At 46.7% G+C, this 19,063-nt stretch overlaps 1 long non-coding RNA gene across 2 annotated transcripts in view; it reads left to right on the top strand.

The window, feature by feature from the left end:
- The window catches only part of LOC123644552, a 46,894-nt gene extending 28,364 nt beyond the window's left edge, over positions 1-18,530 (top strand). Inside the window, exons 3-6 of one of the 2 annotated variants that reach the window (XR_006737176.1) lie at positions 12,204-12,799; positions 14,096-14,408; positions 17,140-17,237; positions 18,153-18,530. This is a non-coding gene — a long non-coding RNA (uncharacterized LOC123644552). Of the gene's footprint in view, positions 1-12,203; positions 12,800-14,095; positions 14,409-17,139; positions 17,545-18,152 lie in introns of those variants that run through there. The other variant, XR_006737175.1, reaches the window with a different exon arrangement.
- Positions 18,531-19,063: the final 533 nt, after the last annotated feature.

Genomic DNA, 19,063 nt, shown 5'->3' with positions numbered 1-19,063 from the left:
CAAGATCCCGTTCCCATTATGTCTGTTATTATCCTACCAAACTTGTGCTAAGTGGAGTACACTTTGGGAAAAACTGTAAGGCTCACTTATCTCATGGGCTAGAACTACATGTGCATGTTCACCTGTCCGTCCACTCTCTCTGTAAATAGGCATGGGCCAGGCTCTGCTGGGCGCTGGGGGTGCTGTGGTGAGTGATACAGGCACGTTATCTGTCTCTGATAATATAGCATTAATCAAGTAATGCAACAAAATGTGCAACTAAAACTAGATAAGAACTATGAAGAAAACTGTTCAATAGAAATACTCAACAAAGGAAATGGACGTGTAGGGGAGTCAGGAGGAGGTGCTGCCGGGATGGAAACTTCTGGGGTGAGAGAAGGACATGTGCAGAGGCTGAGGACGGGGTGGGCAATGAAGTGGAGGGGCTGACCGAAGTCCCATGTGACGGGCACTGCCACAGCAGCGTCCAGGAGGAGGCTGGAGAGGCAGACAGGGTCAGGCCCGTGGACACCTGCAGACGTGGTAGGGATCTCGGTCTTTAGGAACCATGGAAGCCAATGAATTGGTCAGGGCTGGGATTATGGTGAGATGAGTAAAGCACTTGCCTCAGGCACAAAACTTAAGAGGGCCCCAAAATTCAGTAATCAAGATAAGCAATGCAATATTAAAAAACAGTATTAATGCAAAAAAAATCCAGGATGAACACAACATCAGAATTCCAGGTGAAGACAGGATCCCACAGTACTATGACAAGCCATTAGCGGAGACTGTGGCCAAATGGAAGATGCATGCCCCTTGTGCATGTTTGTGTAGTCGCCCCCTCTACCTGCAGTGTTACTTTCTGTGGTTTCAGTTTCCTGTGGTTAACTGTGATCCAAAAATATTATGTGGAAAATTTCAGAAATAATTCATAAGTTTTAAATTGCATGCTGTTCTGAGTATCATGATGAAATCTCCCACCATCCTGCTCCATCCTGTCCTGCGTCAAGAATCATCCCTTTGTCCAGTGTAGCCACTGCTGGGTACGCTCCCCACCTGGTAGTCATCCACCAGGCCTGCTCCTGACGTCCAGCCATTGTCATAGCTCAATGCTCCAGGGTCACTCAAGGCAGATGATTGTCTTTCTCACTCACTGTTAGAAAGTCAATAGTAGCCTAATGCTTCTATTGACCTACTGCTATGTCACAATGCCTATGTCATTCACCTCACTCCTCATCACATGGGCATTTTATCATCTTACATCATCACAAGAAGAGAGGTGAATACAGCACAATAGGATAATTTGAAAGCAAGAGAGAAACTACATTCACAAAACTTTGATTACAGTATATTGTTATACTTGTTCTATTTTAATATTAGTTATTGTTAATCTCTTACTGTGCCTAATTTGTAAATTACATTTTTATCATAGGTCTGTATGTATAGGAAAAAACATTTATGTTGGGTTTGGTACTACTCACAGTTTCAGACATCCCCTGGGGGTCTTGGGATGTGTCCCCTGTGGATAAGGGGGACTACTCTATACCTGATGCCAGAACATTAAAGTAGAAGAACTAGATTTTGAAAACATTATTAATGAGTTAGCTTCTATTAAAGCTAGGAAAGTAAAGTTATATTTGATCTGTTCTGGTATAATTAAAATTTTTAAACTTAAAATACTGCTGTGAGTTTTAATAACCTAGAGTTAAAATATTTCTTTTTTTACTACTTTAATGTTCTGGAAAAAAGTTAATCATTAAAAATTACAAAAAAGACAAATGTAGGGCACACATTTTTCGTTCTGTCTCAGGCTCCAGCATTTCTTGGCATGGCCCTGACAAGGAGGTGAGGGGTCAAATGTGACTTTTGCAAGCTTCTCTGACTGCACCATGGGGAGAAGGTTGGTGGAGGGAGGAAACTCATCAAGAATGACTCTCAGGTGTCTCCATTGTACAGCCACATGGACGGTGCTGTTCTCTGAGGAGGGGAAGGCTGGAGGAGGAGCAGGTATTTTGGAGGGAGTACAGATAATGACTTTTTTCTTGGGTATGTTGAAGTCTGAGATGCCTTGGAGCTTCAACTGTCTGATAGTTTCAATTTCTCAAAGAAGAGTTATCAAACAGGCAGTTGGATAAATGGATCTGAAGCTCAGAGGAAAAATATGGGTTAAAGGCATGAGCTTGGGAGTTATGAATTGGCCAGGAGATGATAACTACAAGAAAGGAGGCCATCTATGGCAGATTCTCAGCCCTGGGTGCACATTGGAATCACCTGGGAGGCTTTTTAAAGTTCCTGATGTCCAGGCACCACTCCAGACCAATTAAATCAGTCCTTAGAAGTGAGGTCCAAGCATAGTTATTTTTCAAAAAGCTTCCCAAGGAGTTCTGAAGGTGGAGTAGATGATTCCTCCTTTTGCCTCAGTTGCTAACTACAACTAAAAACCTTGGACATTACGTATGAAACAAGCATAAGAGGGCTTTGAAAGGTGGAGAGTAAAAGACAGACTGGATAGGAACCTTGGAACCCAAGAAACAACAGGACAGAGAGTTTCCTGGGTTTTCTTTCTGCCTCATATAGACCATACTTGGAGCTGAAAAAGGCAGCAACCTGGAAACAGCAATGCATGCAGACAGACAAAGCCCAACAAAGCCTGCTCTCTCCAACCAAAGGACCAGGGAATGGGCAGGTTAGCAAGGCAGAAAACTTTTAGACAATAACTGCTCTACTCTAGGCAAATGCCACAGCCAAACTATGCCTCGTCCCCATGCACACCAGTTGGGGAGCCTGGACTTTCACACGTGAGGCTCTAAAGAAAGACTCTAACAGAGCTGCCTGGTTGATGTCAGAGAAGGCCAAGCAGGGAGCTAGGTCTGTTATCACCTGCAGCTGGCAAGGAGCTCTCCCACCCTGTTGTGTCCCTGGAGACTGCATGGAGAGCCTGGACTTCCACCTCCACCTGGCAGTAACTAGGTGTGTGTTGACAAAGGAAGCTGAATGAAAAGTCAAGACTTTCACCATCACCCAGGGGTAAGAAGCCCACTCCTCTGTTGGTGTCAATGGAGACAGTGAGCTGGAACTCCCACCTGCCTCCAGCAGTAATGAGGAGCCCCTCCTCACTTTGGATATCAATGGTGGCCTAGTAGGGAACCTGGATTTCTAACTCTACCTGACAGTAATGAGGCAGCATTGCCCTTCCCTTCCCCTTCTGGAGTGGTATCAGAGACATCTAGCTAAAATAGAGGCTTACATAAGATTCAGCATCTTATAACATAATATAAAAATGGTTCAGGCTTCAATTAGAAATCATTCATCATAACAAGAACCAGATGATCTCAAAATGAAAGAAAAAAAAAGACAATCAATAGTTGGCAGAACCAAGGTAATAGAGATGTTAGAATTATTTGACAAAAGCATGACATCAGCAAGATGGCAGACTAGGAAGCTCTGAGCCCTCTTTCTCCCTACAAACACATCAATTCAATAACACACAGACAAATTTCCTTTGTGAGAAATCCAGTAACTGGTTCAGAGGCTTCTGCACCCTGGATGTGCATGAAACCAGCCACATCAGAGCAGTAGGAAAATTTGATACATCTTCTCACCAAAATTCCTACCCCTAGCCCAGCACCATACAATTGGAAGGAAACCCTCAGCTGCCAGCTTCTCCTGGGAAGGGAAGGACTTAGACTGTACATCCAGTATTCCAACTTTTCTGGGGGCTTCCCAAGGGACTGGTTTCTGTCTTGGCTGTCTCAGACCACTGATGGGACTCAGCATACAGATGTTTGGGGGCCTCTGAGAACAAAGCTGGTGATTTGAACTAGTGTGCAAGCCATAACCCCTCCCTCAGCCCAGCACAGAGTGCACAGGCAAAAACCTCAGATCTCAGTTTCTCCCTGGGACTGGAGGGAGTTGGAATATGTGTCCAATGTTCCAATTTTTCTGGGGGCTACCCAAGGGATTGGCTTATGTTTGGCCTGTATTGGAGTGCTGATGGGACCTAGAATACTCTAGAAGCCTGGGTGCTAGTGAGAACAAAGACAGAGTTTGGACTGGCCACCAGAATCTCTGGCCAGCCTGACTGGTGAAGATCATCTGTCTATATGAGGCCAGTTGGTGAAGTCTGGAGAGGTGGCTGTTTTCTGTAATGTGCAGACACCAACACAAAGAGTTAGGAAAATGAAGAAACAGGAAATATGTCCGAAACAAAGGAATGAGGTAAATCTCCAGAAACTGAACTAGTGAAATGGAGATACATGATTTACCTGACAGAGAATTCAAATTAACCATCATAAAGATGCTCAATGAGATCAGAAGAAAAATTAATGAACATAGGATAATTTCAACAGAGATAGAAAATATAAAAAAGCACCACACAGAAATCTTGGAGTTGAGAATAGAATAACAACTGAAAACATCACTAGAGGGATTCAATAGTAGACTAGATCAAGCAGAAGAAAGGGTCAGTGAATTTGAAGAAAGGTCATTGAAAATTATTCTTTAAATCACTTTTAACTCTAGAATAATAGGTAAAAGATAAAATTATTAAAATAACTAAAACTATAAAATATGTTAATGGACAAGCAATATAAAAAGATGTAAATTGTGACATCAGTAGCATAAACTGTGTGTGTGTGGGAGAAGTAAAAGTATAGAGTTTTTATATGTGATTGAAGTTAAGCTGTATCAGTTTAAAGTAGATTATTATAAGATGTTTTATGTAAGCCCCATGGTAACCACAAAGAGAATACCTACAGAAGATATACAAATGAGGAAAGGAGCCAACTATATCAGTGCGATAAATCAATGAAACACAAAGCAGCAGAAAGTAAAGAGGGACAAAAGAACTACAAGACAGACAGAAAAGAATAAAAAAAAAAGCAATGGTAAGACTTTTCCTACAAATGTTGATAGTTCCTTTAAGCGCAAATGGAATAACCCCCCCCCAGTCAAAAGACATAGAGCGGCTGAATGGCTAAAACAAGATCCAGCTACATGCTTGTTTGTAAGAGACTCACTTCAGTCTTAGGACACACATAGGCTGAAAGTGAAGGGATGGAAAAAGAGACTGGACACAGTGGTAACTGACAGAGTGCAGGGGTAGATATCCTTATATCAAACAAAATAGACTTTAAGTCAAAAACATCTTTGTCAAAAGAGACAAAGAAGGTCATTATATATTGACAAAAGGGTCAATTCAACAGGAAGCTATAACAATTATAAATATATATGCACCCAATATCAGAGCCCCGAAATATGTAAAGCAAACATTAACAGAACTGAACAGGAAAATAGACAGCAGTACAATGATAGCAGGAGAGTTCAATACCCCACTTTCAATAAAAGATAGACTATCCAGACAGAAAATCAATAAGGAAACAGTGGACTTGAACAATACTTTAGATCAAACAGACCTAATAGACGCATACAGAACAGCAGCAGAATACACATTCTTCTCAAACGCACATGGACTATTCTCCAGATAGATCTCATGTTAGGTCATAAAACAAGTCTTAACAAATTTAAGAAGATTGAAATCATACCAAGTATCTTTCCCAACTACAGTGGAATGAAACTAGAAATCAATAGCGGAAGGAAAACTGGAACATTCAGAAATATGTGGAAATTAAACAACACACTCCTGAAAAACCAATGAGTCAAAGAAGAAATCACAAGGGAAATCAGAAAATATCTGAGACAAAGGAAAACAAAAATACAACATACCAAATCATATAGGATAAAGCAAAGGCAGTACTAACAGGGAAGTTCATAGCAATAAATGCCTAAATTAAAGAGGAATAAAGAGCGCGCTACCTGGCCTTTTCACCTGTCCCGAGGCTGAGCATGTGGGTCTCTCCTTGCAGCCACTGCCTGAGAGCAGAGTATGAGCTGCAGCTGCTGGAGTCACGGCAGGATGAGCATTTAGAAAGCTTCTTCCTCTTTTTGACTGTGCATTGGTTGAAAGGAGTGCAGCTGAAACTCTAACCAAAGGAGGCATTGTGCTTCCAGAAAAATCTCAAGGAAAAATATGCCAAGCAACAGTAGTGGCTGTTGGATCAGGCTCTAAGGGAAAAAGTGGAGAGATTCAACCAGTTAGTGTGAAAGTTGCAGATAAAGTTCTTCTCCCAGAATATGGAGAAACCAAAGTCATCTGGATGACAAGGATTATTTCTTATTTATGGATGGTGACATTCTTGGAAAGTATATAGGCTGAAATAAATCATTATTGACATTTCAGGCATTGACATGAAGCTTCCCATACCGCTGAAGTTCTGAAGTCTTTCATCATGTAAATAATTTCCATGTCTCTCTTTTATAGTAAACTAATAATATCTACATTGCTGACATCTAGTGTCTAAAATCTAGTTTCACTGTAGTGTTACATTTCCAAATAAAAATATCTAAGTGAGTGGTTAATCTTTACTTAGGGATTTAAGGTGGTTTTAGGGTTCTCTAGTTTATGCTTTACTCAAGTAATCTGCAGAAAATTCTGGGAGACAAAGTTTTCTAGGTAGATGCATTTTCACACTGAATTTAGTTTATTACATGGTTGATACTGAAGCAAAGCTGTGGATTTACATTTTAAGAAAATTAAATAGCAATATTCTGACTTCAAATTTAACAAGCTGGAAAAAAAAAAAAAAAAAAAAAGAGGCCGGGCGCAGTGGCTCACGCCTGTAATCCTAGCACTCTGGGAGGCCAAGGTGGGTGGATTGTTTGAGCTCAGGAGTTTGAAACCAGCCTGAGCAAGAGCGAGACCCCATCTCTACTAAAAAATAAAAAAAAAGAAATTAGCTGGACAACTAAAAATATATAGAAAAAAATTAGCCGGGCGTGGTGGCACATGCCTGTAGTCCCAGCTACTTGGGAGGCTGAGGCAGGAGGATTGCTTTAGCCCAGGAGTTTGAGGTTGCTGTGAACTAGGCTGACGCCACAGCAGTCTAGCCAGGGTGACAGAGCGGGACTCTCCCTCAAAACAAACAAACAAACAAACAAAAAAACCAAAAACCCACAAAAAATATGATTTTAAACAAAAAAAGAGACTAAAGACCTCAAATAACTTTATACCTCAGAACCTAGGAAAAAAAGAGAACACACTAAGCCAAAGTTAGCAGAAGGAAGGAAATAATAAAAATTAAAACAAAATAAATGAAACAGAGACTAGTAAAGCAATAGAAAACATCAATGAAACTAAGACTTAGTTTTTTAAAAAGATAAACAAAATTAACAAACCTCTTGCTAGATGTTAATGGAAAAGAAGCCAAACTCTGTAAAATAATTTTAAAGAGATTTATTCTGAGCCAGATTTGAGGACCATGACCCAGAGCCATGCCCAAGAAGCCTTGAGCTAGTGGACTCACTATGGCTGGGTTACAGTTTGGTTTTATACATTTCAGGGAGACAGGGGTTACAGGTGAAGTCATAAATCACTATGTGGGAGGCATACATTGGTTTGGCCCCAAAAGGTGGGCCATCTCGAAGCCAGGGGGCTTCCAGGTTATAGATAGGTTTAAAGATTCTTTGACTTATAATTGATTAAAGACATGAAGCTATGTCTAAAGGCTTGGAGTGTTTTAAGATAAGCTGTTTATCAGAGATAAGCCACCCGGACATGTATTTATTGTGTAAATTGAGGACCTGCAAGTTTGTCTTGCATATCTGTAGGCCTGTTAATGGTTACAAAGGATGTCCCTAAGAAGGGAGGGGAGCACGGTGAGGCATGTCTGACCTCCCTCCTCCTGGCAGGCAATTTAGTTTTGGGATATCCCCTTGGCCAAGAGGGGATCCATTCAGTCAGCTGGTGGAGGGGGGTGGTGCGGTGGACTTTGAGATTTTATTTTAATTCACATAGACTTAGGGAAAAAAGAATACTCAAATAAATAAAATCACAAATTAAAAAGGGACTGTTACAACTGATGCCACAGAAAGAGAAAAGAGACACCTTTGAATGATTATATGCCAACAAATTGGATAACTGAGAAGAAATAGATAAATTTCAGGATACATATAACCCACCAAGACTGAGTCATGAAGAAACAGGAAATCTGAACAGACCTATAGCTAGTAAGGAGACTGAATCAGGAATCAAAAACCTCCCAAGAAAGAAAAGCCCACGACCAGATGATTTCATAGGTGAATTCTACCAAATATTTAAAGAATAATTAACACTTACCCCCCTTAAACTTCCAAACAATTGAGAAGAAGGGAACACTTACAAACTCATTTTACGAGTCTTACCCTGATAGACAGCCAGGTAAACACTGTAAGGTAGGCACCGGTGAACACAGATGCAAGAATCATCAACAAAATGCCAGCAAACTTACTTCAACAGCACATTCAAAGGATCGTACGCTATGATCAGCTGGGATTTATCCCTGGGATGCAAGGACAGTTCAACATAAGAAAATTAATTAATGTGATAAACCATATTAACAGAATGAAAGACAGAAATGACACTTCACAAAAGTCGAACATCCTTTCATGATAAAAATTATCAACAAAGTAGGAATAGGAGGAAATTACCTCAATATAATAAAGAACATCTAAGAGGAGCCCAGAGCTAACATCATACTCAACAGTGAAAAACTGAGAGCTTTTCCTCTGAGATCTGGGACAAGGCAAGTAGACCCATTCCCACCACTTTTATTCAACATAGTATGGAAGTCCTAGCCAGAGAAATTAGGCAAGAAGAAGAAATAAAATGTATCCAAAGTGGAAATGAAGAAGTAAAATTATTTCTATTTGCAGATGGCATGCTCTAACATGTAGAAAACCCTAAAGACTCCACTAAAAAACTATTAGAAGTAATAAATGAATTCAGTAAAGTTTTGAGCTACAAAATCAACATATAAAAATCACTTGTGTTCTATACACTAACAACAAACTGTCCAAAAATGAAGTTAAGAAAACAATCCTGTTTACAATAGCATTGAAAAGCATAAAATACTTGGGAATGAACTTATCCTTTGTTAACCTTAATGTAACCTTTATTAACCTTTTTTTAGAAGCCTTTACTGTGGCTTTTGGGAGGGGGAATGGGTGAGGCAGGGTAAGCATGCTAGGAAGGTTTAGAATTGGCCAGTTTCAATACTTTCAGTGGGCTTTGGGCTAGAAGGTGGTTCCTAGCTGTTGGGTCCCTGGCCCTGGGGTGGTTCAGGGTCGGGGATGGTGTCCAGGGATGCAGGAGCCTGGGAGCAGGGGCCGGGGGATGAGTGGCGTGGGTTGGGTGTCTGCATGTCAGAGGCGTGCTGGCAAGCAAGATGTTTGCTGTCTCTAGGAATTAGCTAACCCTGGGAGGAAAATATAGCTAATACACCCATATGACTGATTTTTTTATTTTGAAAATACATCGTATTGCTTATATTAGTAGCAAAACCATACTCCCCCCAACCCCCACTGCAGGTTTCTTTGTGGCAGGAATTCACAGGTCCTTTATTTCTTATTTGCAGGTCGAATCTCCGTAAAAGGATGTAAGTGCGCAGTATTTCCCTTAATGCAGGCCCACTTCTGGTCATCTGGGGGACTTGCTTATCTCAGAAGGCTGCAGGCTTTGCTGGCTGCTGTCCTCCCATCTGGAGAGTATTGGAGGCACCTGCCAGTATTTGGGCTTGCGGGCTGTCCAGCTCCCTGGGGTTGATGAATTCCCTTTCATTTGCAGATAATGTGAACCTGGTTCCAGTCAAGTCTTGCTAACCTGGAATCATTCAGTCTCTTCAGGGAGACTGTATCTCTGTTCTCATCCAATGCATCCAATGTTTGTGGTAATATCTGCTGATTTTTTACTTTTATCCTGTGAAGGGAGTCTTCTTTGTCTTTTTCCAAAGTTTGCGATGGCTACCCCACTCTGATTTGGGCTGTGAAAAGACTAAAGCACTCTGCAGTCTAACAGAACCCTTACCTCAATTGGCCAGCATCTTCTCTTTAGGAAAACATATTGGTTTGGAGAGTTTCTGGATGCATCACAGGGCTATTTTGCAGTTGGAAAGTGATCATTATTTTCCCCCTGAATTCAACTTACAGTTTCTCATTTATGAGTGTGCCGGAACACAGGGAGGCCAGAGCGTGGTTAGGGGCAAGGGCTTTGAAGGTGCTCTGGATTCAAATCCTGGCTTTTCTTTGTGAGTTTCAAGTTGTGCACCATCTTGGAACAATGGCTTCTTCATGTTCAGACCCTGGAGTAAACTCCCCGGAGGCTGTTGTGGGGACTGACCACATGTAAAGTGAGTGGCCTGGCCCCCAGCACCGTGCACTTAGAATTTACTCCTGGTCGCCCAAACCTCCTCCGACCAGTCCCACACTAATTCCCAACGAGGCCCCAAGCTGTGGGTTTCTGGGTTATAAACTAGGAGGGCTGGTTGCAGACCCCAGCATAATGTCCACCCTATTGTAGTGTCTCAGTAAATGTCTACTGAGTGACAGAGCTTAGGGCAAGAGATGTGCAGAGCAAGATCCCACTCCAGGGGGTGGGAGACCCTAGGAACCCGGCAAGGTGTTCAGACACAAACCTTTGAAGGAGGCACTGAGTGGGGTGGGGAGGTAGGGTGGGGAGTGGTCCCAGGCCCTAACCGCCAGAGAAGAGGGGAATGGGGAGAAGAGTGGGGCAAGGGGCTGGGAGGCCTGTGGAACTCCTCCTCCGTGCTCCAGGTGTGTGATGCTGGCACATGGAGGCCATGGGAGTGGGAGGCACAGCCCAGGGCCAATGTCGTGGGCTGAGGTCCTCACAGCCAGTCTCAAGGGACAGGACTGGGTGCAGCCAGGGCAGGTGGCCAGTGAGCCAGGTAGGCTTGGGCTCCCCTGGGCACCAGGGCCTCGGCCTCTGTGGGCCAGTATGTGTGTGTGCACCTGGGTGGGCGTGTGCACATCTCACCTGTCTCTCCCCGCCCAGCGTGTGGGCAGAAATCCGCAACGTGGCTGCGTGGAGCCGCAGCAGCAAGGCCGGCTGCTGAGTGCAGGTAGCTGTTGAAGCACAGCCAGGCTCCTGTGCTGGGCACATGTGTGTGGTGGCCCAGCTGAGCCAAGCTCCCTGGGTGCAGGGATGAGCCCGAGTGGATCAGTGAGTGTGCCTGTGCACATAGGGAAAGCCATTTATTTCTGATTCCAAAAGGGGTAAATACGTAGTATAAGGTAAAGACGCAGGAAAAGAACCTTGCTCTTTATCCCATCCTCACATAACAGCCATGTAAATATCTTGATGTGCTTCCTTCAGTTCTGTTTTCTTTATACAGTTAAGCAAAGTTGAGATTATAGTTACATATGGTTTTTGTGTCTTGCATTTTTACTTATTAATATTTATTGAGATATTTTCTCATGGTCTTAAAAATGTCATGGCCAATCATTTTAATAACGCGTTCACAGTCTGTTCTGTGAAGACCCCACGTTGATGCCGCCAGTTTCCAATGGTTGAACGTTTACTTCTCACTGATCCTCCACCCTCAGAAAGGCACCGGGAGGGCACAGAGGGGCAGCGGCAGGACGGGGCTGCACGTAGGAGCATGTGCAGGGTTCAGGCCTGAGTTCGAGTCTTGCTCAAATCCATGGGACCTTGGGCAAGTTATTTAACTCTTTGTGCTTCAGTTCCTGCAAAGTGGGGAAGAATAATGTTGTGGTGATTAAATTAAGTGAATTAATATTTTAAAACACATAGCCTGACATACAGTAAAAACTATATATGTTTATCAAATAAAACCGCAATCTGTCCATACATTGTAGATTGTTTCTTTACAATGGGCGTCTATAAGTGGACCTCCCAGGGCGGGGCTGTGCGTGTTTGCGAGGTGGCCGGGGCGTCCAGCTCAGCGGCTTCCCTGGGTTCCTGCTGAGCCCTCTCCCTCCAGCAGCCTCTGAGTGAGTCCTGCTGCTGCCTCTGTTTCCTGCTCCCTGGACAGCATCAGCATTGGGTATCAGAGTTAAAAATACTTTTTGCAAATGGGATATGTAAAACACAGTATCCTTTTACTTTAATTATTTCACGAATTAGAACATTTTCTAGATGTTCATTATGACCTTTTGTTTACTCTTCTGCTAATTCTCAGCTGCTGTCCTTTGCCCACCTTAAAAAAATTCAGTTCTGAGGGTTTTTCTGATCCACTAATGTGGTATGTGAAGGCTATTCACCTATATGTTTATTGTTTCTGTTTAATTTTGAATGCTCTTCTTATAGAAACTCTGGCCTCCATATTACCATTGATAATTATCTCTATTTTTTTACCCATAATGTCAAACAGGGCAGTCCTGGCTGTCTGTAGAGTGACGCCCACCTCTGTCTCTGTCACTGGCACAGCACCGCCCCCGGCCCTCGCCAACAAGGTCTCCCGCTCTCGGGCCCCGTGTGAAGGAAAGAGCAGAGGGTCTGTGAAATGCAGCACGGTGCCATTCCTTCCTGCAGGGCTTGAGGTTCTGAATGCTGTCCGAGGGAGAAGCAGAGTAACCCGGAGCAGCTGAGACTGACAGAAGAAAACAACAATCACAAGAAGCAATGAGAAACCTCGAGGAATGCCACGCGGGTGCTGCAGTAGCCCCGGAGTCCCCTAGGTGTCAGGGCAGAGCTCTGCCACCTCTGCTCCTCGCGGCAGACGGCTCCGAAGTAGAATGCTTCCATCCAAAGTAAACAGCTGCACTGCTTAAGGAAATACTAATTTTCAAGAAGAAACAAAAGGTCTTGGATATGATAACACAAAAACACAGTCCAAAGTTTGTCCTCTAGCTCACAAACTGCAGAGACTTTCCCTATACTGCTTGATAGAATCCAACAAGAATTCAGATTGTGTGTCTCGGCATTTCACGGCACCTTCCGTTTGGAAACACTCATGGAAGTGAACAGGTTGGTCACATGCTTTTGCTTTTGCGGCCAGCGCACAGGGCGTCTCCTGCCTCTTCGCCTTGGGCTGCGCTTTCCCACCCCTGCCCTGCACCCCCTCCTCTGCGGTCCCTACCATGTCCTCTGCCGTGGCGATGACTGCCAGACCCTGTTTCGGGAGGGACACTCAATTCCTTGTGCTCGGTTCTGGTCCTGACACACTCACGAGGGGCCTCACTTGAGTGCATTTAACTGAGAACAGCTGTTTCCGGCTCTGGCCGGACTAGCCACTGCCTGTTCCCGGAGCCACCGCCCTGTCCTGTTCCTTGTGTCAGGAGGAACACACTCTTGCTGTGTCCTCGTGGAGCACCCGGGATACCCCCTGTAAATGCTGCTTGGGTGGAGGAATAACCTGTAAGATCCCTGGGGCTGGGCCCACCTTTGTCCGGGAGTTCTGGGGCCACTAAACAGCTCAGGGCATGAGCAGCGTTCCTGCTGTCACCCACAAAGCAAACACACTGTGCTTTACAGGAAACTTGACAGGGAGGACAGCAGTCATTGGCATGCACGCGCACGCGCGCGCGTGTGTGTGTGTGTGTGTGTGGGGGGGCACTCCAGGGGTGGCTGGTGACAGAGCCTACCTGAGTCTTTTAAGGCTGCTATAACAAGATACCACAGAGCAGGTGGCTTAACAGACATTCGTGTCTCAGTTCGGAGCTCTGCTCCGAGGTCAGGGTGGCAGCGAGGGTGGGCTTGGGGGAGGTTGCAGACTGTGGTCTCCTGTCTGTCCTCACATGGTGGAGGGCAGAGAGAATATGCAATTTGTCCCATCACAAGGGCCCCACTCTGATGACCTACCCACCTCCCAAAGATACCTGACATTGGCGCTTAGGATTTCAACCTGGGAATCTGGGGGCACACACACATGCAGTCCGCACCGCAGCCGAAATTCACGCCACAGAGCAGCGTCCGCTCTCCAGAGTGGCCGGGCCCTCTCCCCACACCCAGCCCCGAGCGTGTCCCGTGCAGTCGGTGGGACATGAGTAGGGCTCCGAGTGCTCGCGGGGCGGGGGCGGGGGCACGGGAGCGCTTTCGCTCTCACCAACTGCGCTTTTGTATCAGGCTTTTCACCGTAGCTCAGTGAGTAAGATTCATGATTTGAATGAATTGTGCTAATTCTCATTCAAGCAGTCGGTTTCTGAAGTGAGAGACAAATGCACTTTTGCCATGAATTGGATGAGTCAGGACATCAGCCTCTAGAATTATTTTGGAATTTTTTTAACTTTGCACCTTTCACATGAACTGTGTTTTCGTTCGAAGGACCAGTGGGAGAGACTTAAAGACGGTGGTGGAAACAGCCGTGGCCTGCGTGTGGCTGTGCCTGGGTCACATCCCAGCCCTTCTCTGAGGGCTTCCCGTCTGAGCGTCCTTCGTGAGTCTGAGAAGTGGAAACTGTAGCACTATCCTGTGTCTATGTCGCAGTGCAGAGCTGCTGTGAAGATCCGACGAGACAGTGCGTGTGACACTGCTGTGACAGTGCTGCAGGCGACAGCTCGGCCGCGAACGTCCCCTGAGCGCTCGTCGCCACTGCGCAGCGTGGCAGCCCGATCCGCGTCCTCAGCGTCCTGTCGTGGTGCGTGTTTGCAGGCGGTGTGGGAAGCGTGCGTTGGGCTGTGGTGCGGTCGCCTTCTCGTCCTTGGGGGAAATGGACTCCGAGTCCTTGCTTTCACTAAGATGTCACTGAGGACTCTCGGCCTTCTCCTCTCCAAAGCAAGGAGGGAAATTCAGGGAAGAAATGAATTAGGCCTCAGTGTGCTCGGGGCTAAGGAGAGAGTAGCGGGGCCAGCCCCTGGACTCAGGGGACTTGAGGATAATTTGGGATTTCAGTGTGGACGTCTGCGTGTGTGTGGTGTGGGGCAGTCTGTGTGCGGCATGATGCGACTGTTTGGTCATTGTATGTTGTGGGTGTGATGTGGGTGTGTGGTCTGTGTGTGGTAGAAGGTAGTACTTGTGGGGTGTGATGTGAGTTTGTGTCCTTTTCGTGTGGTGTGGGGCAGTCTGTGTGTGGTGGCTGTCAGCGTGCTCTGTGTGTGGTGTGGGGTAAGGTGCGGTGTGGTGTGAGTGTGTGGTGTGTGTGGTGTGTGTGTGTGGTGTGATGTGTGTGGTGTGTGTGTGGTGTGATGTGTGTGTGGTGTGACGTGTGTGGTGTGTGGTGTGGTGTGATGTGTGTGTTGTGTGTGTGTGGTGTGTGTGGTGTGATGTGTGTGTTGTGTGTGGTGTGTGTGTGTGGTGTGTGTGTGTGGTGTGTGTGTGTGTGTGGTGTGTGTGGTGTGTGTGTGGTGTGATGTGTGTGTGGTGTGACGTGTGTGGTGTGTGGTGTGGTGTGATGTGTGTGTTGTGTGTGTGGTGTGTGTGGTGTGATGTGTGTGTTGTGTGTGGTGTGTGTGTGTGGTGTGTGTGTGTGGTGTGTGTGTGTGTGTGGTGTGTGTGGTGTGTGTGGTTGATGTGATGTGTGGTGTGTGTGATGTGTATATTTGTGGTGTGATGTGTGTGGTGTGGTGTGTGTGTGTGGGGTGTGTGTGATGTGTGTGGTGTGTGGTGTGTGTGTGTGTGTGGGGTGTGTGGGGTGTGGTGTGGTGTGTGTGGTGTGTGTGGTGTGTGTGTGTGGTGTGTGTGGTATGGTGCGGTGTGTGGTGTGCGGTGTGTGTGTGTGGTGTGTGGTGTGTGGTGTGTGTGTGTGTGGTGTGATGTGAGTGTGTGGTGTTAGTGGCAAAAGTGACGTTGTTCGTTGGGTGCATGAGGAGTGTCTCTGTGAGTGCCGAGGCCCCGTCACCCCAGCCCAGGTTGTGTGGCCCTTGGTGGCCGCAGTCCCGGTGCGATGCTTTTGCAGCATTCGTTTTCTAGTAAGTTCGACTCGGTGGGAAGGGTCCTCTAAGCGCGAGGGTGGCGCAGAGGGAGGTGGCCCGGGTGTCGAGGGCATCAGGACGGCTCCACCGAGCGGGGCGGCCGGACTGGGAGGCGGCTGGGCCGGAGGGGAGGCGAGGGCTGTCCGCAAAGCGCCTCGCGGCCCTGTGGAGGCCTCAGAGCTCCGTGGACGCGGTGGAGCGGTGCCAGGGAGCGTGTCGGGACAGCCAGGGGCCCGGCCTGGCTGACAGGGTGGAGAGTGGCTGCGGGGCAGCCGAGGCCGCGCGTGGGCGCAGTGAGGGGCGCTGCGGGGGCCGCCCGGGGCTCCAGGGGCAGAGGGAGGGGGCGGCCCACCTGGTGATTTAGTGTGCGTGGGGCGCCCCGACACAACGGCCGGCCTCGCCTGGCTCTGAGGTTAAGCAAATGTTATAACCCAGCTTAGAATGGTGTATTATCAAAACATACTTAAATTACTTCACTGCTTTAGTATTTAATTTATATTTGTTTAATCCGTGTTCTAAATCTCTTTCTTCTTCATTGGTAAGCTTCTCCAGACAGAAACCATTTGTTCAGTTCATTTTGTGCAGCACTGAACAGAGGCCCTGTGTCAGGCCTCAACCTAATTTTTATCCTGACTTAGGGACTCATTTGAGTAAATGCAACACGTTGATTTCTGAAATGTTTGGTAAAATACTGTGGTTGGTTGGGTAATTTTCTGTGGCTGAAAAGATCATCTCTTAGGCCCCATCTAGGTTACTAACAGCCTTATGAAAATGCATGAGAATTTTCTATGCAGTTGTTAATTTTTTAATCAAAATACTTTGTTTTTTATTTTGTTATTTAAAATACAAAAAGCAATTAGACCCTTTTGGAGCCTAATTGCTTGCCAAATGTAACTTGTTTCCAAACTGAAATGGTCTTGGAGCTGGACTATCACAGTGTTTGGAATCAGTAAGCTATATTTATTTTTAGCTTTGAAAATAGCCAAATAGTTTGCCCTCAATTTTCAGAGGAAAAAAATTTCCTTCTGGGCTAAAGCCTTGTGTACTGAGTATCTTTATGCTTGACTACTCCCATCTGAGCTCCAAATGGTGGAAAACAAAGGTTTCTAGTGATTCACTCTTAATAAGTTTGGCTACTGTCAGTGCTTATTAAATACCAGTTTCTTAAATTATAGCGAAGGACATAGTTAGAGGCTGAGCAGACTTAGTCAGGCACATGAGACCAGAAGACATCACCACGCTGGGAGTGAGTGGGTGGTGGCAGGCTCAGTGTCCTAGGGTTGGAGCCCACAGTGGCTTTCAGGTGCAGGGTTCTGTGCCTTTAGGTTGTCCTTGGAGGTGGGAACTTGAGCCAAACAGTTGACCAATCTGATTTCAGATTTGGTTGAGTGGAGGAAAAAGGGCATATGTCCCAAGCACTGGACACTTTGTCTCCTTCAATGTCATTTTCACTGGCAGGTGGTGTTACTCTCTGCGTTGGCATATGAGGCCTGGCAAGTGGAGGGGCGAGTCACCTGCCCAGGTGCTGCAGCGCTATCCATCAGCACTGGGCTCAGGTAAGGGCTGTCCATCAGCAGGGCTCAGGCCTTTCCACTCGTCCTTGCTGTCTGCATTAAGTGGTGGTTTGGCAAGTTTATCAAAGTTTTACTATGTTTAGAACCTATATGGATTTAATTCCAGTTGGCTGTAGAATTAGCAAACGAGGGATGTGTGTATATACATATGTTTAAACAACTCAGAACTCTGGTTTTGTTTTGGCTGCGTGGACACTGACACTGACCTTCAGCCGTGGGTCTGTGTGCATCATCCGCCTGTAGACTCGTGGTACGTTAGGTCAAAGGCCAGGTCTGCCTGACTTCTCCTAGTGTGGCCGGCACAGGTCGTGTTGCCCTTGGCCCACCGCTGGATGCACTGACACCCACAGCAGATCACAGGGACAGATTCCTGGAGTGGCATTTCTTTCAATCTGTACCAGAAAATCTCCAGAACAAAATTGTGCTCAAGACCAAGGAGGAAGCAGCCACGTTTTGATTTAGTTGGGTGATGGATGAGTTTGTGATCATGAATGGGCCGCAGAAACCAGTGGTGTGTTTGTGAGGACTTAGCCGGGGACGTGCTGTCTGCCCTTCCTCATCCTTGCTCCGTGTGATCATTTCACTGGTGAAAACTACAGTCTTAGTAATCGACATGGGGATCTCAGGGTGAGGCCATCGTGCCACACTCTGGCAGGGCGAGATCGTGGGCTTTCACAGCAGGCTCTCCCAGATTTGAGTTTTAATTCTGTGACTTCCCAGTTGAGGGACTTTGGGCAAGTCACTCTGGGGCTTAGTTTTCTCATCTGTAAAAGGTAATGACAATAATACCTGCCTCCTAGGACTGTTGGAAAATAAAATGCCTCTAAGGCTTTCAGAATAGTGCGCAGCACATGTAACGTGTGGTTGTGAGTTACTGCTGTGCTGTGCTTCCTTCAGGCAGACTGGCATGCATCTTTCTCCAAGGCATCATGTGCAGAGGATGAGGAACCTGGCTCTCTGGGGTTCCAGGACCGCTGCCGGCTCCTCCACGACTCACAGGGCTGCATTTCTCCATCTGTGGTCCAACTGCAGCATTTGACACATTGGTCTTGTCTGGAGTCTGGGGACATGTGAGATGAAGTCAGCATCCTGAGCCCTCCCCGAGAGGGCGGCTCCATGTTTTCTTCATGGCGTCTCTGCAGAGACACCGGAAGGAGAATTTCTAAGAAGTTCTCTCCAAATGCAAAAGAACTGGGACCCTGCCGAGCCACGAAGGTTTTTGTGGCCATGTCCTGCTGTGACAGGGAGACTCCTGAGGCCCAGCAGTGAGTGACAGAGTGGTGTGCACCTCCTAGCGGGGCTGGGAGGGCTGGGGAGCGTGGGGTGGGGGTGCAGGGGAAACCCGGTGTGTGCAGAGAGGCCAGGCCCCACACTCGCTGTCCCTGGGCTGGTGTGACCACAGAGTCCTGCCTCGGCTGCCTGAGGCCTCTGTCTCTGTGCCGGGGCCGAAGTGTCGGCGTGTGCAGGCCAGTAGCCTTCCCTGCTGCCGGAGCCTGGACCGGCGACGCCTGCCTCCTCCTCACACGGAGCGTGTAACCGTTGCTGAGAAGGTATCTCAGGGCGCTATTCCTCTTGCTCCCACCACAGCCAGGACTGGCTGGCCCTCTGTGAGCACCGACTGTGTCCCACTGCTGTACACAGGTACGGACTGTATGTGTACGTGTAGTCTCTTAACTCCACGATGAAGATGGTACAACTCCCATTTTCTAGTAAGGAGGACGGAGGCACTGGAGAGAGGCAGAGGCGACGTGGCCCCCAAGTCCCACAGCTGGCGGTGGCGAAGCCTGACTGCAGGCCGCCTCGTCCGC

This window comes from Lemur catta, chromosome 9 (genome assembly GCF_020740605.2).
Source record: "Lemur catta isolate mLemCat1 chromosome 9, mLemCat1.pri, whole genome shotgun sequence".
Taxonomy (NCBI): Eukaryota; Metazoa; Chordata; class Mammalia; order Primates; family Lemuridae; genus Lemur; species Lemur catta.
This window is presented reverse-complemented; position numbering and strand designations above follow the sequence as displayed.